The sequence below is a fragment of the Lepidochelys kempii genome, chromosome 23 (assembly GCF_965140265.1).
Source record: "Lepidochelys kempii isolate rLepKem1 chromosome 23, rLepKem1.hap2, whole genome shotgun sequence".
Lineage (NCBI taxonomy): Eukaryota > Metazoa > Chordata > Testudines > Cheloniidae > Lepidochelys > Lepidochelys kempii.
The window spans coordinates 11,436,174-11,455,133 of NC_133278.1; the positions used below are offsets into that span (position 1 = coordinate 11,436,174).

Here is an 18,960-nt window from a genome sequence, read left to right on the forward strand (position 1 = left end):
AGATCAATCAGCACAGCACAGAAAGTTGACTACATTACCAATCTGGGAAACAGTCTTGCAACTGTTACATCCTCACTGTTGCTCATTTATATTCCCCTTGCTTACAGCGCATTAAATTCCATAACCCATACACACCTTCTCTGATCTCTGCAGAAAACATTCCAGATATTAACAGACCAGAGACATCTACTGAGTGCACAGCACGCTTGGCAAACCTCACAAGAATATACATGATATATTCTGCATGTACAGAACAGGTTACAGCAATTTAATTACTAGTAAGTTTCCACAATGTTTAGCATGAGTACAAAGCATGATCAGCAATTTAGATGCATGGAGGTAAGTAAGCCCGTTTTTAAAACTGCAGAGAAGCACAAAAACCCCCATGTCTACAGTATGCCATTGTTTTCCACAGCATCCATCATCACAGCATCTAAGCACCTGTCGTGTGTTATGAACAGTGTTGACCCGCTTACTGGAATGTTTATGGTACAAAGATGTTTAATATAATGGGGGATGTCAGGAAAAACAAGCAGGAACATGCTAGCTGAACCATACTCCCAAGATGACTTGCATTTATGCAAACAGATTTCCCACAATACAACAGAAACTCTCAACCTCTACCAGGTTTGCAGTCTAAGCAGGTGCTAATCCCTTTTAGCTAGGTGATCCTGCATCTTTCAAGTGGGGGCTGAAAAAACAGCTCTCAACACCTCCACAACACTCCAACGGGCCACCTGGCCAGACCCCTCTGCCTAACAAAGTATTTAAGAGCCATGCTCTTTGCATAGTTAAGTCAGTCACAAGATTCTAATCTCAGCCATTTCCATTGACTGCATCCAAATAGCAGTTTCCACAGTATGCATCCGATGAAGTGAGCTGTAGCTCACGAAAACTCATGCTCAAATAAATTGGTTAGTCTCTAAGGTGCCACAAGTACTCCTTTTCTTATAGCAAGCCAAGTGGCCCAGGCAGGTTTCCATGGGAACATGTAGACATAGCCTAAATGCTCCTGTGCCTGGATCTATAGTATGGGCCACTCCACAACCAACCCCAGCCTGCTACACAGCCAATCCCCCAAGCAGCAGTTCTGCTACTTTGCCTGGGAAAGGCTCCAAGAGTCTAGAGTCTACACATTTCAGCACAGTGCAGGCTTAGCCTGTGTTAAAAGGCACCAAGCTTCAACATTGCACCTTGTCCTATAATGGAAGCTCCTCCACTGAGCAGCATAACTTTCCCCCTTAGGGGAGATGACAGGAAGGCAGTGCCAAGATTATGGAGAAAGTAGTGGCAAGTACTACCCTACAGCAGTGGCACGTCCGTTACAACTATTTTCCAGCCTGTGTGTTATCCTGCTTGGCTCTGCTGCCTAGCCAGCCTGGTGTGGGTGGCTGAATTGGATGCAGAACAAACAGCTCATCTGCCACGATCAACTCAGTAACTGACATGAATCTTATGCCTTGGGAAGTACCCATCCAGAACACTCAGTTCCTAATTTATCTAGGAAAGTGCCCCGATGGGAAAGGACACTGGGAGGAAGAGCCACCAAATAAAGAGATGCTGAAAGACAGTTCTTCCGTGCATTCATGTTGAAACTGAAGGCTACAGGTGCTGTGTAACCCAGCCACAGCAATTGGATTATAGAATATAAGGTATTCTGGCTAATCCTTACCCCATTTTATCTAGCTACCAAGCAGAAGGATAATTTCAGCCTGGTACAGCCTGAGTCGGATGGGCAACTTCCAGGCATCATCACAGCATCTAAGCAAAACAAACAATGCTGTAGCCACCTGGGCATGAGCTGTGGATGTGGCAGCCTTGGAGACGCAGCTCCAGAGAAATTCAGGTGGGAAAAAGGCCTTAAATTCAGTCTCTACATTCTGAAGGGAAGGATTTCTGCTGAGAACAGCAGTAGTCATGCCAACCAGGAACACAAACCCTTCAGAGCGGCCAAAGCACCTGAAGTGGTCATCACTGTGTCCCACAATAGTCATAGCAAGCCAGAAACAGACTGAATGCAGCAATCTGTACAGGATCCTTTGCAAGCAGTGCAACCCAAAAAGCTTCCTTTTCCTTACAAAGTTACATTCAAAAGGGTGGGCAGGTGTTAAACCTGAAACATCTCCCCCAGCATGGACTTGGAAGTTCCCATTTCAAGACACTTCGAACTAAGTACAAAACTAGAGTCTATACACAGGACTTCTGACAAAGCAATTTGATAAGTTTGTCAGCATCCCAGTCCCAAGTCTGGGAGCTAGCTGCCAGTGGTAACATGCCCAACTCCCACTCTGAAACACAGCATTCCACTTTTTAGATTGTTGAGCATGGAACCAAAGCGAGTGCCATTCAGCTTTTCCATGATTTTAGTTTGATTTTTCATATATGTCAGAACCAGTGGAAGTTCTATCCCCTGCTCTTACAAGGAGCTGCCCCTACCTTTGAGTTTACTCTTCAGATCATTAGAGCTTAGGATTGCATGAGGTCTGTGTGTGAAAAGCAAACAAACTCATTAACTTGCTAAAGATTATAACGGCATAAGAGGAATTCAACCGCTCTTTTTAAAACCTGAATCCTCAAACTTGTACAATGCTACATGAGAGTGTTTAGCCCCTAACCAAGTTTGATGCAGTGTTGTTGTAGCCATGTGGGCCCTAGGATGTTGAGACACACAGTGGGTGAGGTAACATCTTTTATTGGACCAACTTCTATGGGTGACACACAAGCTTTGGAGCTTACTGAAGAAGAGCTGTGTAAGCTCATAAGCTTGTCTCACCCACAGAAGTTAGTTCAACAACAGCTATAACCCTCACCCACCTTGGGTCTCCAATAATCACATGAAAGTCAGCCGCCAGTACCACAGCAGCAAGGCTAGCTGCACCCAATCCTTTCATTCATTCAGATTCCAAGGCCAGAAGGAACCTGACACCCCAATATTCCCCACTGTCATGTAATTAGGATAGGTTTTGTATAAAGTATGCCTTGTGAAGTATTCTAAAAGTCTTTATTTGCTTGACATTAATATCTTGGATTGTATGCGCTATTGTTGTATGAAGTTTAGCTGTGTGTGCATTACTGAAACATGTTGTAGGATGAAAACAACCACAAGCAGCCTTTCAGGTACAACAATAAAAAGGCCTAACAATGTCAATGGCTTATTGGAGGAAATGCACACAAGCACAAGGATTACCCTGGGAACTGTGTACCACAGTACTACAGAATGAGAACTGTATGGCCCAAGTCACAGCAAAAGAGCTTTCGAGCAAGTGGGAAGAAGATATAAAAGGGTGGAAATGACATCATGAGGGGACCTCACTCTCCCTGCAACATCACACCTGGAAACACCTGAGGAATAAAGACTGAACAGGGGAAAGTGATGGTCCCAGGCTAAGGGATTGCTAGCCTGTGTATGAAAACCTGAGAAACCCAAGCTGCAAAGCCAAGGCAGCTTGTGCCTTAAGAATCTGCCAGCCTGTTTATCACTCAGGTTGAGAATTTGCTAATTCATATCCTACCTCTCTAGTATGTTAAGATCAGTTTGAGGTTGTGTTTATTAACTAGGTAATCTGCTTTCATCTGTTTGCTATTATTTATAATCACTTTAAAAAAAAACTATCCTTTTGTACTTAAACTTTTGTTTTAATCCAAACCAGTGTGCATTTGACTACAGCTGTCATAAATATAAAAGGGAAGGGAAAACACCTTTAAAATCTGTCCTGGCCAGAGGAAAAACCCTTTCACCTGTAAAAGGTTAAGAAGCTAGGATAACCTTGCTGGCACCTGACCAAAATGACCCAATGAGGAGACAAGATACTTTCAAAAGCTGGGGGAAGGGAGAAACAGCCTCTCTCCATCTGTGTGATGCTTTTTGCCGGAGACACAACAGGAATAGAGTCTTATAATTTAGTAAGTAATCTAGCTAGATATGTTTCAGAGTAACAGCCGTGTTAGTCTGTATTCGCAAAAAGAAAAGGAGGACTTGTGGCACCTTAGAGACTAACCAATTTATTAAAGCATAAGCTTTCGTGAGCTACAGCTCACTTCTTCAGATGCATATCGTGGAAACTGCAGCAGGCTTTATATATACACAGAGAATATGAAACAATACCTATTCCCACCCCACTGTCCTGCTGGTAATAGCTTATCTAAAGTGATTTCCAGCACAAATCCAGGTTCTCACCCTCCACCCCCCCACACAAATTCACTCTCCTGCTGGTGATAGCCCATCCAAAGTGATAGCTCTTTACACAATGTGCATGACAATTAAGCTGGGCTATTTCCTGCATAAATCCAGGTTCTCACATCCCCCCCACCCCCATACACACACAAACTCACTCTCCTGCTGGTAACAGCTCATCCAAACTGACCACTCTTCAAGTTAAAATCCAAGAGTGAGTTTGTGTGTGTATGGGGGTGGGGGGGATGTGAGAACCTGGATTTATGCAGGAAATAGCCCAGCTTAATTGTCATGCACATTGTGTAAAGAGCTATCACTTTGGATGGGCTATCACCAGCAGGAGAGTGAATTTGTGTGGGGGGGTGGAGGGTGAGAAAACCTGGATTTGTGCTGGAAATCACTTTAGATAAGCTATTACCAGCAGGACAGTGGGGTGGGAATAGGTATTGTTTCATATTCTCTGTGTATATATAAAGCCTGCTGCAGTTTCCACGATATGCATCTGAAGAAGTGAGCTGTAGCTCACGAAAGCTTATGCTCTAATAAATTGGTTAGTCTCTAAGGTGCCACAAGTCCTCCTTTTCTTCTAGCTAGATATGTATTAGATTCTGATTTCTTTAAATGGCTGAGAAAATAAGCTGTGCTGAATGGAATGGATATTCCTGTTTGTGTCTTTTTGTAACTTAAGGTTTTGCCTAGAGGGATTCTCTATGTTTTGAATCGGATTACCCTGTAAGGCATTTACCATCCTGATTTTACAGAGGTGATTCTTTTTACTTCTATTAAAATTCTTTTAAGAATCTGAATGCTTTTCAATTGTTCTTAAGATCCAAGGGTTTGGGTCTGTGTTCACCTATGCAAATTGGTGAGGATTTTTATCAAACCTTCTCCAAGAAGGGGGGTGTAAGATGTGGGGTGGGGAGGGGAGAAGACGTATCCAAACAGGCTCTTTCCCAGTTATATCCCTGTTAGATGTTTGGTGGTGGCAGCAATAAAGTCCAAGGGCAAAAGGTAAAATAGTTTGTACCTTGGGGAAGTTTTAACCTAAGCTGGTAAAAATAAGCTTAGGAGGTTTTCATGCAGGTCCCCACATCTGTACCTTAGAGTTCAGAGTGGGGAAGGAACCTTGACAAAGGCCTCTAGGGAAAATCTCAGTTTTGTTACTGTAAGTGTGTATGGTCCTCTTCACATTGAGGGAGAGGCAGACCAGGTGTTAAACCCATATACTGGCCAGATTTGAAAGGCAGGACAGTACTGTTCTGGGGCCCTAGACTGGTGGTTAGAGAGCCTGCATGTGACTGCAGCTGGGTGTGTCCCTACCTACATGAATGCTCGTGAAAGTGCAAGCTTGGAGGGCTTTGTAACTTGTCACAGCAGCACAGTGTGAGGGTGGGTCAGAGGGCTCAGTGGTACCCCAGTTTCAGGTGGCACCCCAGGGGGAACCAGTCACAGAACCATTGTGATCATCTAGCCTGACTCCCTGTATGATACCAGACAAAGAACTTCCCCAAAATAATTCCCAGAGCAGATCCTTCTGGCTTCATGCCTTTATCTCCTCTGGAGTGGGATTCCACAATTCTACCGCTCAGTCCCTAGGCCACCACATCCTATACATCAACCATGCTTACCGCAGGTCCAACTGGGCTTGGACATCTGTACTACTTCTATTCTGTACACAGTGAACAGCAGCATCCAGTGAAGAAACATACCAAATGTTCATTTTAATAGCAGGAACTTCAGAGCAAGACTATTAAAAAAAAACCCAGCAGCCTTACCCCAAATCCTATTAATCCTGCCATCCTGAACTAGGCAGGCCTAACCTCTTCAGTCACTCCCAGGAGATCCTGCTTGCCAGTCTAGTCTCCTCAAACTTCCCTCCCTCTCCAGTGTGTTGCTTTTTCCAAACTGCTGCAGTCTTTTGGATTTCCCAGGCTTGACATCAAGTGTTTCCTGAGACATGGTTTATCTAGAGCAATTCTTCCCTTGCTGCTTGTTGTTACTGACAATTCCTGCATTAAACTTCCCCCAAACTACACTATGCAGCCTAGGAGCTAACATCAGCACTCCTGGGGACAGCTGCCAAAAGATTATACAAGTTAGAGGATACACTCAGCTACAGGTGTCCACGTGACTCGACTTCTCTCCTCCAGAAGACCTGTCCCTCCTAAATCCCTCTCAGAAGAGGATGCTGCTCTAGCCCATTAGCAAGACTGTTCCATGGCATGGCTAAGCCAGATGCCAGGACTCTGCTTGTATCTGGAAGTCCCCCTCACTGCAGGGGAAGAGGAGGTCTTGAGGCCCAGCAGCAAATGGGAAAGAGCTGGCTTGAAATGCACTCCCCCTCCTCAGGCCTTAAGCCTTGTCTATAATCAGTGCTGCATCAGTTTGACACTGGTGGTTTTAAACAGATTTACTCACACAAGCCAGCACAGACCATGGTGTAGACACTTAATCCTATTTCAATCAGGCCTGTATTGAGTTTAAGTAGATCCTGAAGCTAAATCAATATAAATAGGTTTAAATCAGATTAAGAGTACCTATAGTGCTTTAAACCAGTTTAACTAAATTGATTTAGAATCAACCCTTTAGTTAACCAGCAGAACTGTGAATGAAGATAAGGCCTTAGGCCGGCCTTCTACTTACCCCAACAATACCAATTCATTCCAAAACCCAACACAAGGAAGCAGTCACAAAAGCCAGCCCGAAAAGCTGTGTCTGAGTGCTAGAGAGTCAGTGCATTTAACAGATCTTTAGTGCACAAAGCACCTTAAAACAGCCTCCAGCCTCTCAGCAAGAATTCAGTATGTCCCAAGACTCTTCCAGTTTCAACACCACAAAACTATTTCCACCCCTGTAGGTAGCTAGATGAGCACCTATTACCCACTCCAACCTGAAAAAACTGACACTAAGCCAGGCTGAAAACCCATGTAGCATTTAGCTTCCAGACTTTTCCACAAGGAAATGAATCCAAGTAACAGCAGAGTACAGCTCAGGGCATTGATGTAACTGCACTAGAACAAACCCCCTCTCATGCACATGTGCAGCACCAGTGCAACAAGTGACTCAAGCCACAGTAAGCTGCACAGGTGCAAGCCTTTTACACTGATGCACCATGTTTAAATGAAGGGTTTCAACTAGTGCAGTTACAATGGTTCAAAAATAAACCCAGTGCAACAAGCCCTTATATTTAAGTTGCTGTAGGAAACCTGGGGCAACCCACACCAAACCCTAGAAAGAGCCATACATGCAGTGTTCAGTTTGGCTGTCTAGAGCTGGAGGGCTGCACCTCATCTGCAAACTCATTTATACAGATTAATCCACAACTGCAGGTGTTGGTGCCTCTCACTCACAGCTTAGTCAACTCCACCAGCAACTCACCTTATCACCCAGCAGTCATCACCTGGCTGCTGACCTGCTCATCAGCTGACCCCAGGGAGTCACATGACTTGGCAGTTCTTTACCCCTATCCCACAGAGCGCTTACTTTTCCCTGAGTATAGGCATGCCCTAAGTAGTCCAAGCAAAGAAACAGTGCCCAGGCTACATTCGTGGAGTTAAAGCATAGGGAAGGACCTAGGCCAGTGATACTCAGACTGAGGCTCACAAGCTGCAAATGTCTCTTTAATGTGTCTACTGCAGCAATTTACAGCACAACACTGATTTAATTTACAAATGTAAGTTAATAGCAATACTGATCATTTTGCTGTGATCATATATAAATATTTCCCATCATGCTATTTAAATATAAAGTACTATAATAAATGAAACTATTAATTCATACAACTGTGGCTCTTTTGTGTAATGCTAATTTGGCTCCTGAACCACTGAGGTCTGAGAATCAACTGTTCTAGGCTATAATTTAACCATCCAAAATAGATGCCAGGTAACTGTGTCCACACTAATATTAAATGGGATTTTCAATCAAGTTAACACACCCCCCCCCTCCCCCCTTTCCTAGTATACACAAGTTTTAAGAGATTCAATCTAGTCAATCACAAGTTACTGGGTTCAAAACCACTGAGAGGTTCTCCAGCCTGTTATGCAAGAGATCAGGCTAAGGCCAATTCTGTACTACAGACCTGTCTCAGTATGTTACTCAGAGGTGTGAAAACTCCACACCTGATTTACGTATTAACCCCATGTAGACAGTAGTATGGCAACAGAACTCCTCCCATTGACAGACCTACCACCTCTCGGGGACACTGATTAAGGGGCTTTCCCCAATGGCACAGGAGCATATTCATTTAAGCGCTACAACAGCTGATACAGCCTTTTAAGTGTAGACTTGCCCTAAATGACAGTGGTCCTTCCTTTCTGGCCTTGACATTGCCTTTTTGCATCCACATTTAAAATCTAGATGTTCCCTGCTCCATGTGACTCATTTGGTGCTTACACCTAAGTCACTGTGACAGTCTGTACCACTATGTTCACCGGGGTTACAAGACTGAAATTTTGTACAAAGGATGCCTTGAGGTATAATTTGAAAACTCAATTTGCTGATTGTCCTGATAACGTGTGGTAACACTAAAGTTACAATAAAATTCTACTGTATGACATTGCTGAGATGTTCCAAGTTTAAAAACCAGGCACAAACCAGTTCCTCAGAGATAAAAGGCAAACTGAGGCCTCAGGTAGGTGTAAAAAAAAAAAATCAAATGGATTATCACCTGGTTAAGCGGCTATTCTTTGGTAGAAAAAAAAGGGCGTGAGCTAGACACCTACATTTTGGCAAAGAAAAAGTGGAGATTCCCAACCCCCCCAGACTTACAGTCTCTCGAACCTCAGCTGGAAATGATTTTCAAAGAAAAAACTAAGAAAAGGGAACAGACACCCCAAAAGATCTCTCCCGTCATCTCTACTCACAGCACTGACAACACCTGAAGGATAAAAAAGTATTACTGGACTAGGGAGGGATCCTGGCAGAAAGGAATTCATACAGTAAGACTGCTAAAACATGTGGTGAGAGACTTTTGCTTTGAAATCACAGCTTGGTAAGTTAGATGTTGGTTACAAAGAAAAAAGGTAAAATGCAGCTAATTCTGATTTCTACACCTCATTACTTGTAATCACCAAATCTATTTTCTGTAGTTAAACTTGTTTAATCTAAACCAGTGTGCTTGGACTGAAGTGTTTGGGAAACTCCATTTGGGATAACAAGATTTGTGAATATCATTTTCTATTAAGAAAACGACAGACTTCATATGAGCTTGTGTTGTCCAAGAGAGGGCTGGGTAGTACAAGATACACATTCCTGAGAGGTTTCAGAGTAACAGCCGTGTTAGTCTGTATTCGCAAAAAGAAAAGGAGTACTTGTGGCACCTTAGAGACTAACCAATTTATTAGAGCATAAGCTTTCGTGAGCTACAGTGAGCTGTAGCTCACGAAAGCTTATGCTCTAATAAATTGGTTAGTCTCTAAGGTGCCACAAGTACTCCTTTTCTTTTTACATTCCTGAGAGAAAGTCTGGGACTGGGAATTTGCTGGTGTTGCTCTGCAATGTAATTCAAGAGTGGCTGGCCACAGTATTCAAAGTACAGCTGGGAATCCTTTACATGCTGGAGCCTGAGAGAGCAGACCAGGAGTTGTTACGCTCACAGCACTGTAAAAGGCACGCCAGGTTGGAGAACTATGGGGACACAGCTGTTCAGTCCAGATTTCATTCTAAAATCCAATTGCAACCAATAATTTGGTTCAATACTACTGGTGATCATAACTGCACGCAGGTATTTCATAGCTACATATAAACAAAAATGACAAACCTATGTTCATGTGATTTAAGCAGTGAAAATTTGGATATAAAGTAATTTCATTTTGAATTCAAGGGTCACCCATCAGTTGCAACTCTTAGAGCAATACAGTGGGACTGGGATCCCACAGGTCCTGCTGCCATATGAACAGGAGCAGGTAAAACTCACTTTGTTGTGGTATGGATTGGGTGGACCAAAAAAACCCAGACTGCAATACTTGTGGGAAAACAAAATCTCTCAAATTTATCAAGAGTAGCCTATCAGGGAAACTGCTATTTATTATTTCATGGTTTAAGCAAGATTGGTCTTATTTTTGGTGGTAAAAATTGTGCCTGAATTCCATTTATATATAAAATATACTAACCAACCTTTTTGTTTTTTTAGTAGCATCGGGGAAATCTGTTGCGGTATCTAAAGTTTTTGTGGGTGGGAACAGCATAAAAATGGAAGAAACAATGTAGGAGCGGGTATTGTGGGGTGGGATAGGAGCAGGTTAAAAAAAATAGTTCCCGGGCAGGGCTCTATAAGTGAAGTGTTTTATATGCTGTTCGCAGAGAGTCAAGCAGACAAAGTGAAAAGGGAAGATTCGCAACAGCACGACAACAGTTGTTTGCATGAAATGAGTGGGTCCCATGAAATGAGAGAGAAAAGGTGGGTGAGATAACATCTTTTACTGGACCAACCTCTGTTGGTGAGAGAAGTTTTAGAGCTTACATAGAGCTCTTCTTCAGGTCTAGGAATGGTACTTGGAGTGCCACAGCGAAACACAGAGTGGAACAAATTGTTACACCTCTGCAGTTGTAGGACAGTTAGTGGTTCTCAACCAGGGATGTGTGTACCCCTTGGGGTACATCAACTCATCTAGATAGATGCCTAGTTTTCAACAGGCTACATAAAATATTAGAGAAGTCAGTACAAAGTCTTCTTTATACTTCTCTATATACTATACACTGACAAGTACAATATTTATATTCCAATCCACTTGTTTTATAATTATATGGTAATGAGAAAGTCAGCAATTTTTCAGTAATAGTGTGCTGACAATATCAGAAAGAAAAATACAAAAAGCAAGCAAGTAGTTTTTCAGTGAAGTGAAACTTCGGTGTATGCAAGACTAATCAGACTCCTGAAAGGGGTACTGTAGTCTGGAAAGTTGAGAGCTGCTGGAATAGTGGGTTATAGATTGTTGTACTGAGCCATAAATCCAGAGTCTTTAAGTTCATGATTTTTAGGGTCTAACAAAGTTACAAATTTAAGCTCCCAGGTTTGTCTTCTGAAGGTGTTGTGCGGGTTTTTCCTTTGAGCAGGATACAGATGTTATGCTTGTGGGGAAGTAGGGTATATAGTTGCTCAGTGCCCTAATGTGGATGAGCCCATGCAATGCAAGGGGAGGGGGAGGGGAGATGATCATGAAGGTCTTTGTGGCTTGATAAACCTTGTGGGAGTCACAATGGCTCCACATAGATACACATGGCCAGTTAGGATGAATGACAGACCATTATTGCATTAGTGGACTCCAGAAGTGCCATCACGCTGGTCTCAGGGAAACTAGTGGGGTGGGACCAGCTGTAGCACACCTGTGTGCATGGTGCTATTATCTGACCTTCCCTGTACAAATTGAGGTCCAGGGGAATACCACAAGGGTGACAGCAGAGATGGTTCTGAAACTCCCATATCCAGTCCTTACAAAACGAGACTTCCCAGGGCTTGAAGGCCTACTCCCCAGAGGAGGGTAACAACCCTGGGATTGATACAATCACCCCAGGAACTAGCCCTCTTCTGGTCTTCTGTGAATTAGCCCAGGACTTGTTCTCTACACCTGGGAAGCCCTGGAAGACTAGGCGAGAAAGGAGGCCAGACAAGATGATGGGAACCAAGATTTTGGTCCAGAACCAAAAGGCTACACTTGTAGGGAAGAAAGTGTGTCCAGCTGGAAGGGGAACGATGCAGAGGGTTGATGAGCCAGAAGCTGGACCCAGTTCCACAGAGACCAACCCTTAGAGGGAAGCAGAAGTAGGTCCCTTTGAGTTTGGGCATACTGAAGCCTCATTTGAGAATTTTGGGCAGGATCAGGCCAATGATCTGCTATATGATAATAGATAAAAAGGGACCTATTATATAGAGTAGTTCAAATGCAAGCGCAAAAAGTGGAGCAACTCTTGGTACCTCGAAGGCACCACCAAAGGGCAGTGTTGGACCTAGATCACAGTCATTTGTATGGAGTACACCTAGGGATAGATAAGACCCTCCATCAAATCCTACAGATGTTCGTTTGGCCAGGAGTTTATATGGAGGTCCGACAATATTGTGCCTCCTGCCAGAGTGCCAATTACATGACCCAACCATGCTTAAGGGTCCCTTTAGTACCTCTGCCAATTATTGAAGTCCCATTGGAGAGGATAGTCATGAACCTACTGAAGCCCTGGCAAGACAGAGGTTCATCTGATAACACTGGAGATGCTACCCCAAGAAAATAAACATCAAGGACAGGTAAGAATATCCCCTGAATTGACCCCTGAACAACGAGCAGAAGGTATCAATATGATTGAACAGAACCCCAATGTGTTCTCAGAGAAGCCAAGCAGGATCACAGAAGTTGATCATCATATCATCACAGATCTTGGAGTAAAGGTGAACGTTAAGCCCTACCGGATCCCTGCGGCAAGAAGAGAAGATCAGGACTAAAGTTAGGAGAATGTTAGAGTTAGGAGTCATTGAGGAATCCCATACTCAATGGTCCAAGTCCAACCATCCTCGTACCTAAATGAGATGGCAGCATGAGGTTCTGCAATGACTTCAGAAAATTAAACAAGGTGTCCCAGTTCGATACCTCGGGCAGACAAGCTAATCGACTAATTGGAAAAGGCCGATTTTTGTCCACCCTTGACCTGACCAAAGGTTATTGGCAAATCCCTCTGGCCAAGGAAGCCAAAGAGAAGACTGCATTTTCTACACCAGAAGGATTGTACCAATACACGGTCCTCCTCCCTTTTGGGCTACATGGGGCTCCTGCAACCTTCCAGCGGCTCACGGATAACCTGTTGCATCCACATGGCAAGTATGTGGCTGCTTACCTGGATGATGTTATCATGCATAGCCCAGATTGGGAGACGCACCTAGAAAAGGTGGAAGCAGTACTGGATACCCTGAGGAAGGCAGGTCTCACTGTGAATCCCTCCAAATGTGCAATAGGGCTAGCAGAAGCCAAATACATCAGGTACATTGTGGGGAGGGGTGTAGTGAAGCTCCAACTGAACAAGTTAGAGGCGATAGAAAGTTGGCCCAACTGATCCAGAAGAAACAGCTCAGAGCATTCCTGGGGATAACTGGGTACTGTAGATGATTCATTCCCTATTTTGCTACCAGAGCATACCTATTGATGGATCTGATAAAAGCTCAGGGCCCGGACATAGCGAAATGCACCGGCGCAGCTGAAGCACCTTTTACAGACCTGAGGACCACCCTCTGCAGTAACTCAGTACTAGCAGCCCCAGACTTTAAGAGTTTATACTGCAAACCGATGCCGCCGAGGTAGGGTTGGGAGCTGTGCTTTCTCAAATGGTAGGAGAGGAAGGACACACAATCCTATTCCTCAGTAGGAAACTCCTGCCTATAGAACAAAAGTATACTGTGGTAGAGAAAGAATGCCTTGCGGTAAAGTAGGCCGTGGAAACCCTCCATTACAACCTTCTCTGACAGAGGTTTACCCTCATCACTGATCATGCCCCCCTGAAATAGATGCATGGAACAAAGAAAAATGCAAGGGTAACGAGATGGTTCCAGTTATTAGAACCCTTCCACTTCAGAAGGGAACAGGTCAGGGACCAGACATGGCAACACTGATGGCCTGTCAAGGGTGTACTATTTTTCAACCTAAGTAGCCCAACCCCATGGTGTTGAGCAGGAAGGGAGGATGTGACAAAGTCAGGCCAGATGGCTGCAAGAGGGTCCTGGAAGGCGGATATATTAGCCCTAGAATGTTAAAGGCAGGGCTTTGGAGCAGAGTCCGGACCTGGAGCAGCTCCAGAGCAGTGGAGCTGTGGGTTTTTGCCTGGAGCTGGAGTGGAGCCAGAGCACAGCTCCAAAGCCCTGGTTAAAGGCCCTTTTTCCTACAAGCTGAGAAGAGGTTATGTCAGGTCAATTAAGGACACCTGAATCCAATTAAGGGCTGCCTGAGGCCTTAAAAAACCCTCCCCTGGGGAGAACAAAGGAGAGAGAGAGAGACAGACAAGCTGCTGCCAGCCTAGTGGCAGCAGGGAAATAAGGCTGTTTCAGGCTGAGAGACTGTTTCTTCTCATAGGAGCAACAGCCAAACCCAAGTGCCAGCTAGAGGAAGGACTGACACTCCAGGACAACCAACTGGATGACACCTTGCCCCAGCGAGGGGGGCAGCGAAAGGTACCCCTCATGGGTTTGTTTGGTGGAGGATCACTCCTTAGGCCAACCCTCAGGCCTACCCAGAAAATATGACCAAGGGAGCACAGAAGGGGGAAGGCAAACCCTGCCTGAGTGGGGCTGATTACCGCAGGCCTGCCCTCACCAGAGGGAGAAACGCTAAGTCTGGTGAGAGAAAACAGGTGCCTTGCCACAGTAGGTTTACACTGCAATTAGATACCCGCAGCTGGCCTGTGCCAGCTGACCCAAGCTCTGGGACTTTAACTGCAGTGTAGATGTTTGGGCTCAAGAGTTCTGGGACCCTCCTACCTCGCCAGTTCCTAGAGCCCAGCTCCAGGCCAAGCCTGAATATCTACACCTCAAACAGCCCTTTTGCCCAAGTCAGCTGGCACATGCCAACTGCAGTGTAGATATACCTTTTGAGTACCTTTCCCAGGCTTGAATTCTGTGTAAGCTCGAAAACTTTTCACCAGAAGTTGATCCAATAGAGAGATATTACCTCATTCACCTTGTCTGTCTAAAGATGAAAGTTGAGATTTTCAGGCCTTCTGCCCTTAATGCAAAAGTAAGTTTGCAAGTTTAACATTTCTGCCTAAGTATTTAAGGGAGGAATCCAATTGCACACTGCTGAGATCATATCACATGTATCTATTTCAGTGGAAGATGATGTAGGGGCAGAGCTGAGACTGCACTACTGGAATAAGCAGATATTTACTATGATTTTTTTTAGTACAGAATTGCAGTCCATGTATCTGGAAGTCTGTTCAATGACAAAGGAAGGCCTCCATTATAGCATCTCTGGGTGACCACACGCATGAGGCCAATGACCTCTCTCCAATGCCAAATGCACTTGGCCTATACAAGCTGTAATTTTTAGCTACTTCCAGTCAGGAACCTTCCACATATATATTACAGCAGCAGCTACAGGAAAGCCATTGTTAGGTGCAATGCAGAATCCTAGAGCTCTTGTTGAGGCCAAAAACTTAAGGCAAGGTTCAGGAGGGAGTGGACATCTATGTCCTGGTCTACAATGGGGGGAGAAATCGATCTAAGTTACGCAACTTCAGCTATGTGAATAACATTGCTGAAGTCGATGTACTTAGATCGACTAACCATGGTATCTTCACCATGGGGAGCCAATTGCTGCCGCTCCCCCGTCAACTCTGCCTGCATCTCTCACAGCAGTGGAGTAGAGGAGTCAACGGGAGAGCGCTCGGGGTCGATTTATCGTGTTTAGATTAGACATGATAAATCGATCCCTGCTGGATTGAGCGCTGCCCACCGATCCAGTGGTTAGCGTAGACATACCCTGTATGATTAATACCACCCAGTTAGATTAACATTTGTGAAGAGATATTAAGCCTCATGCTTCAAGGTTTAAGCTCATTTAACTATCAAGGTTTAGGAGGTTTCACACCTTCCTCTGAATCGTCTGCCGCCAGCCACTGTCAGAAACAGGAACTTGACAAAACGGACCATGGATCTGATCCAATCTGGCACTTCCTATGATCATAGCGAGTTTTCAAACTAGACCAATGCCTAGATTTTCTTCCCAAACTCACCAAAGTGCACATTCCTCATTAAAGGAAAGGCGCAAATGTGGATTGGATGTTGATGTACATTTTTGTATTAGAGCAGGGCTCTATACATCTAGATCAGTGTTTAGAATTTTCCCCACCAGCAACTGAAAAAAAACACCCTGGTTTTCTCATGGCAATTCACCCTAAGCCCGTAATACTTCAAGGGCACGAAGGTGTGTCATCATGATAGGACATCACAGGTAATTTCAGGATGATGGTGGTCTGAGTTTGGTACTGCCCATAGACAGGATAGCTTCCCTTAGCACACCCATCTTGTCTCTCACATCACAGTTCAGGCTCTGCAGCAGCAGTGCATGAGGACACCAAAACAAGCTCTACAGCACAGATATTATCCCCCAGAGCTCTGCAGGGGGGCAGAGCTTGCAGAGACATATTGCTCCTTTCCCAGCTCAGTACAACTGCATTTTCTTCCCCTACACCCATGGGACACAACAGTGCCCCCTTACAGGCCAGTGCCCCCTTACAGGCCACCATTGAGAAACGCTGCTCTAGGGTAGTCACCAGAACAGCTAATTTACACAGTTACAAAGCAAGTCACAATCCTAATTCTGGATCTATTAGTGACCAGAATACACATTGATGCTTGCAGCCAGACAAGCAATTACATGCCAACATACAAGATCTTTAAAACTTATTCCACAACTGCTACAGACTTGAGGGAAAGAGGTTTACATGTCACAAAACAGGACTAAATGACTTTCCACCAAGTATAGCCCTTCCATGTTCCACTTCATGCAGGGGACCTTTATCCTTCCCTCCTCCCCTACCTGCCACAAAATACAAATCAGGGGATTTCCTCTGCAACTTGATCAGACTGACCATTTTTCACTACTTGTTACAATAAACATTTCTATTTACCAGGACTGGAAAGTTGGAAAAATGCAATACTTTCCTATTCTTCCCACTGTGTAGAAACTTTTAGAGCTTCCCATTTGAGGGACTGTCAAACAGCAACAAAGGGAACAAGAAACATTTTTAACAGGCAAGTTTGATTTTTTTTTTTTTTTTGGTGACTGAAATCACCAAGGGAGCTCAGAGGCCTTATCTATTTTTGTATTCAAAGTTAAACCCATCTAATTAACCCAATGAAAATGGGACCAAAACACCTCCTAAATCAATTTAAGCTTGGCTTGCATAGATTTCTCTCAACTCATGGCTAAATCAACGGAAAGCCAGGTTTAAGTCAAATCAGAGATTTGCATTGTTTTAACGAAGGCCTTGTCTACACAATTTTCACCCCAGTTTAACTGTTTGGGTGTGATTTTCCTGCCAGTTAAATCTTTATAGCCCTTAGTGTGGATGCAGGTGTATCTGTATACGGGTGCCTTATTCCCTGTAGAGCTTAGTCTCTTTCCTAAAAGGTGTAGCTATACCAGGATACTGTGCCTTTATGCGGATATAACTGTATTCACATTAGGATGGTTGAGAAACAGGTATGGTAATTTCCTGGACATGCCTTACTGAATTCAGTTTAAGGGCATGTCCACGCTTAAAACACTGCATGGACGCAGGTGCTGAAGTGCTTTTATGAAGACACTAAGCCAATGCTCACCTACAGGCCTGATCTTTTCACTCTGTGGAAACCTTTGTCTACAAATTACCTACTCTCAAGATCAAAAGGCCTGAACAGCATAAGGAGAACCTCCCATGAATCTGAGAGCTGCTTGTACTGAACAAAAAAATAATTCACACTTTATGGACTTGTAAACACAAACTGCTAGTGGAGTTTGAAGGACTGCTCACCAGCCAGAGCCCTTGCTGGAATCAAACAAGAAGGGTTTCTTCAGGTATGTTGGCAACAAGAAGAAAGCCAAGGAAAGTGTGGGCCCCTTAATGAATGAAGGGGGCAACCTAGTGACAGAGGATGTGGAAAAAGCTAATGTACTCAATGCTTTTTTTGCCTCTGTCTTCACTAACAAGGTCAGCTCCCAGACTGCTGCGCTGGGCATCACAACATGGGGAATAGATGGCCAGCCCTCTGTGGAGAAAGAGGTGGTTAGGGACTATTTAGAAAAGCTGGACATGCACAAGTCCATGGGGCCGGACGAGTTGCATCCGAGAGTGCTAAAGGAATTGGCGGCTCTGATTGCAGAGCCATTGGCCATTATCTTTGAAAACTCGTGGCGAACGGGGGAAGTCCTGGATGACTGTAAAAAGGCTAATGTAGTGCCAATCTTTAAAAAAAGGGAAGAAGGACGACCCTGGGAACTACAGGCCAGTCAGCCTCACCTCAGTCCCTGGAAAAATCATGGAGCAGGTCCTCAAAGAATCAATCCTGAAGCACTTACATGAGAGGAAAGTGATCAGGAACAGTCAGCATGAATTCACCAAGGGAAGGTCATGCCTGACTAATCTAATCGCCTTCTATGATGAGATTACTGGTTCTGTGGATGAAGGGAAAGCAGTGGATGTATTGTTTCTTGACTTTAGCAAAGCTTTTGACACTGTCTCCCACAGTATTCTTGTCAGCAAGTTAAGGAAGTATGGGCTGGATGAATGCACTATAAGGTGGGTAGAAAGTTGGCTAGATTGTCGGGCTCAATGGATAGTGATCAATGGCTCCATGTCTAGTTGGCAGCTGGTGTCAAGTGGAGTGCCCCAAGGGTTGGTCCTGGGGCCGGTTTTGTTCAATATCTTCATACATGATCTGGAGGATGGTGTGGATTGCACCCTCAGCAAGTTTGCGGATGACACTAAACTGGGAGGAGTGGTAGATACTGCTGGAGGGTAGGGATAGGATACAGAGGGACCTAGACATATTGGAGGATTGGGCCAAAAGAAATCTGATGAGGTTCAATAAGGATAAGTGCAGGGTCCTGCACTTAGGACGGAAGAACCCAATGCACAGCTACAGACTAGGGACCGAATGGCTAGGCAGCAGTTCTGTGGAAAAGGACCTGGGGTGACAGTGGACGAGAAGCTGGATATGAGTCAGCAGTGTGCCCTTGTTGCCAAGAAGGCCAATGGCATTTTGGGATGTATAAGTAGGGGCACAGCGAGCAGATAGAGGGACGTGATCGTCCCCCTCTATTCAACATTGGTGA

General features: G+C 44.5%; 2 protein-coding genes across 3 annotated transcripts in view; one reads left to right on the forward strand and one right to left on the reverse strand.

The window, feature by feature from the left end:
• Positions 1–18,960, forward strand: part of LOC140901855 (uncharacterized) — a 355,192-nt gene that overhangs the window by 236,005 nt on the left and 100,227 nt on the right. The window lies entirely within an intron of this gene.
• The window catches only part of TRIM28 (tripartite motif containing 28), a 54,355-nt gene that overhangs the window by 25,367 nt on the left and 10,028 nt on the right, over positions 1–18,960 (reverse strand). The gene's annotated exons all lie outside the window — the stretch shown is intronic.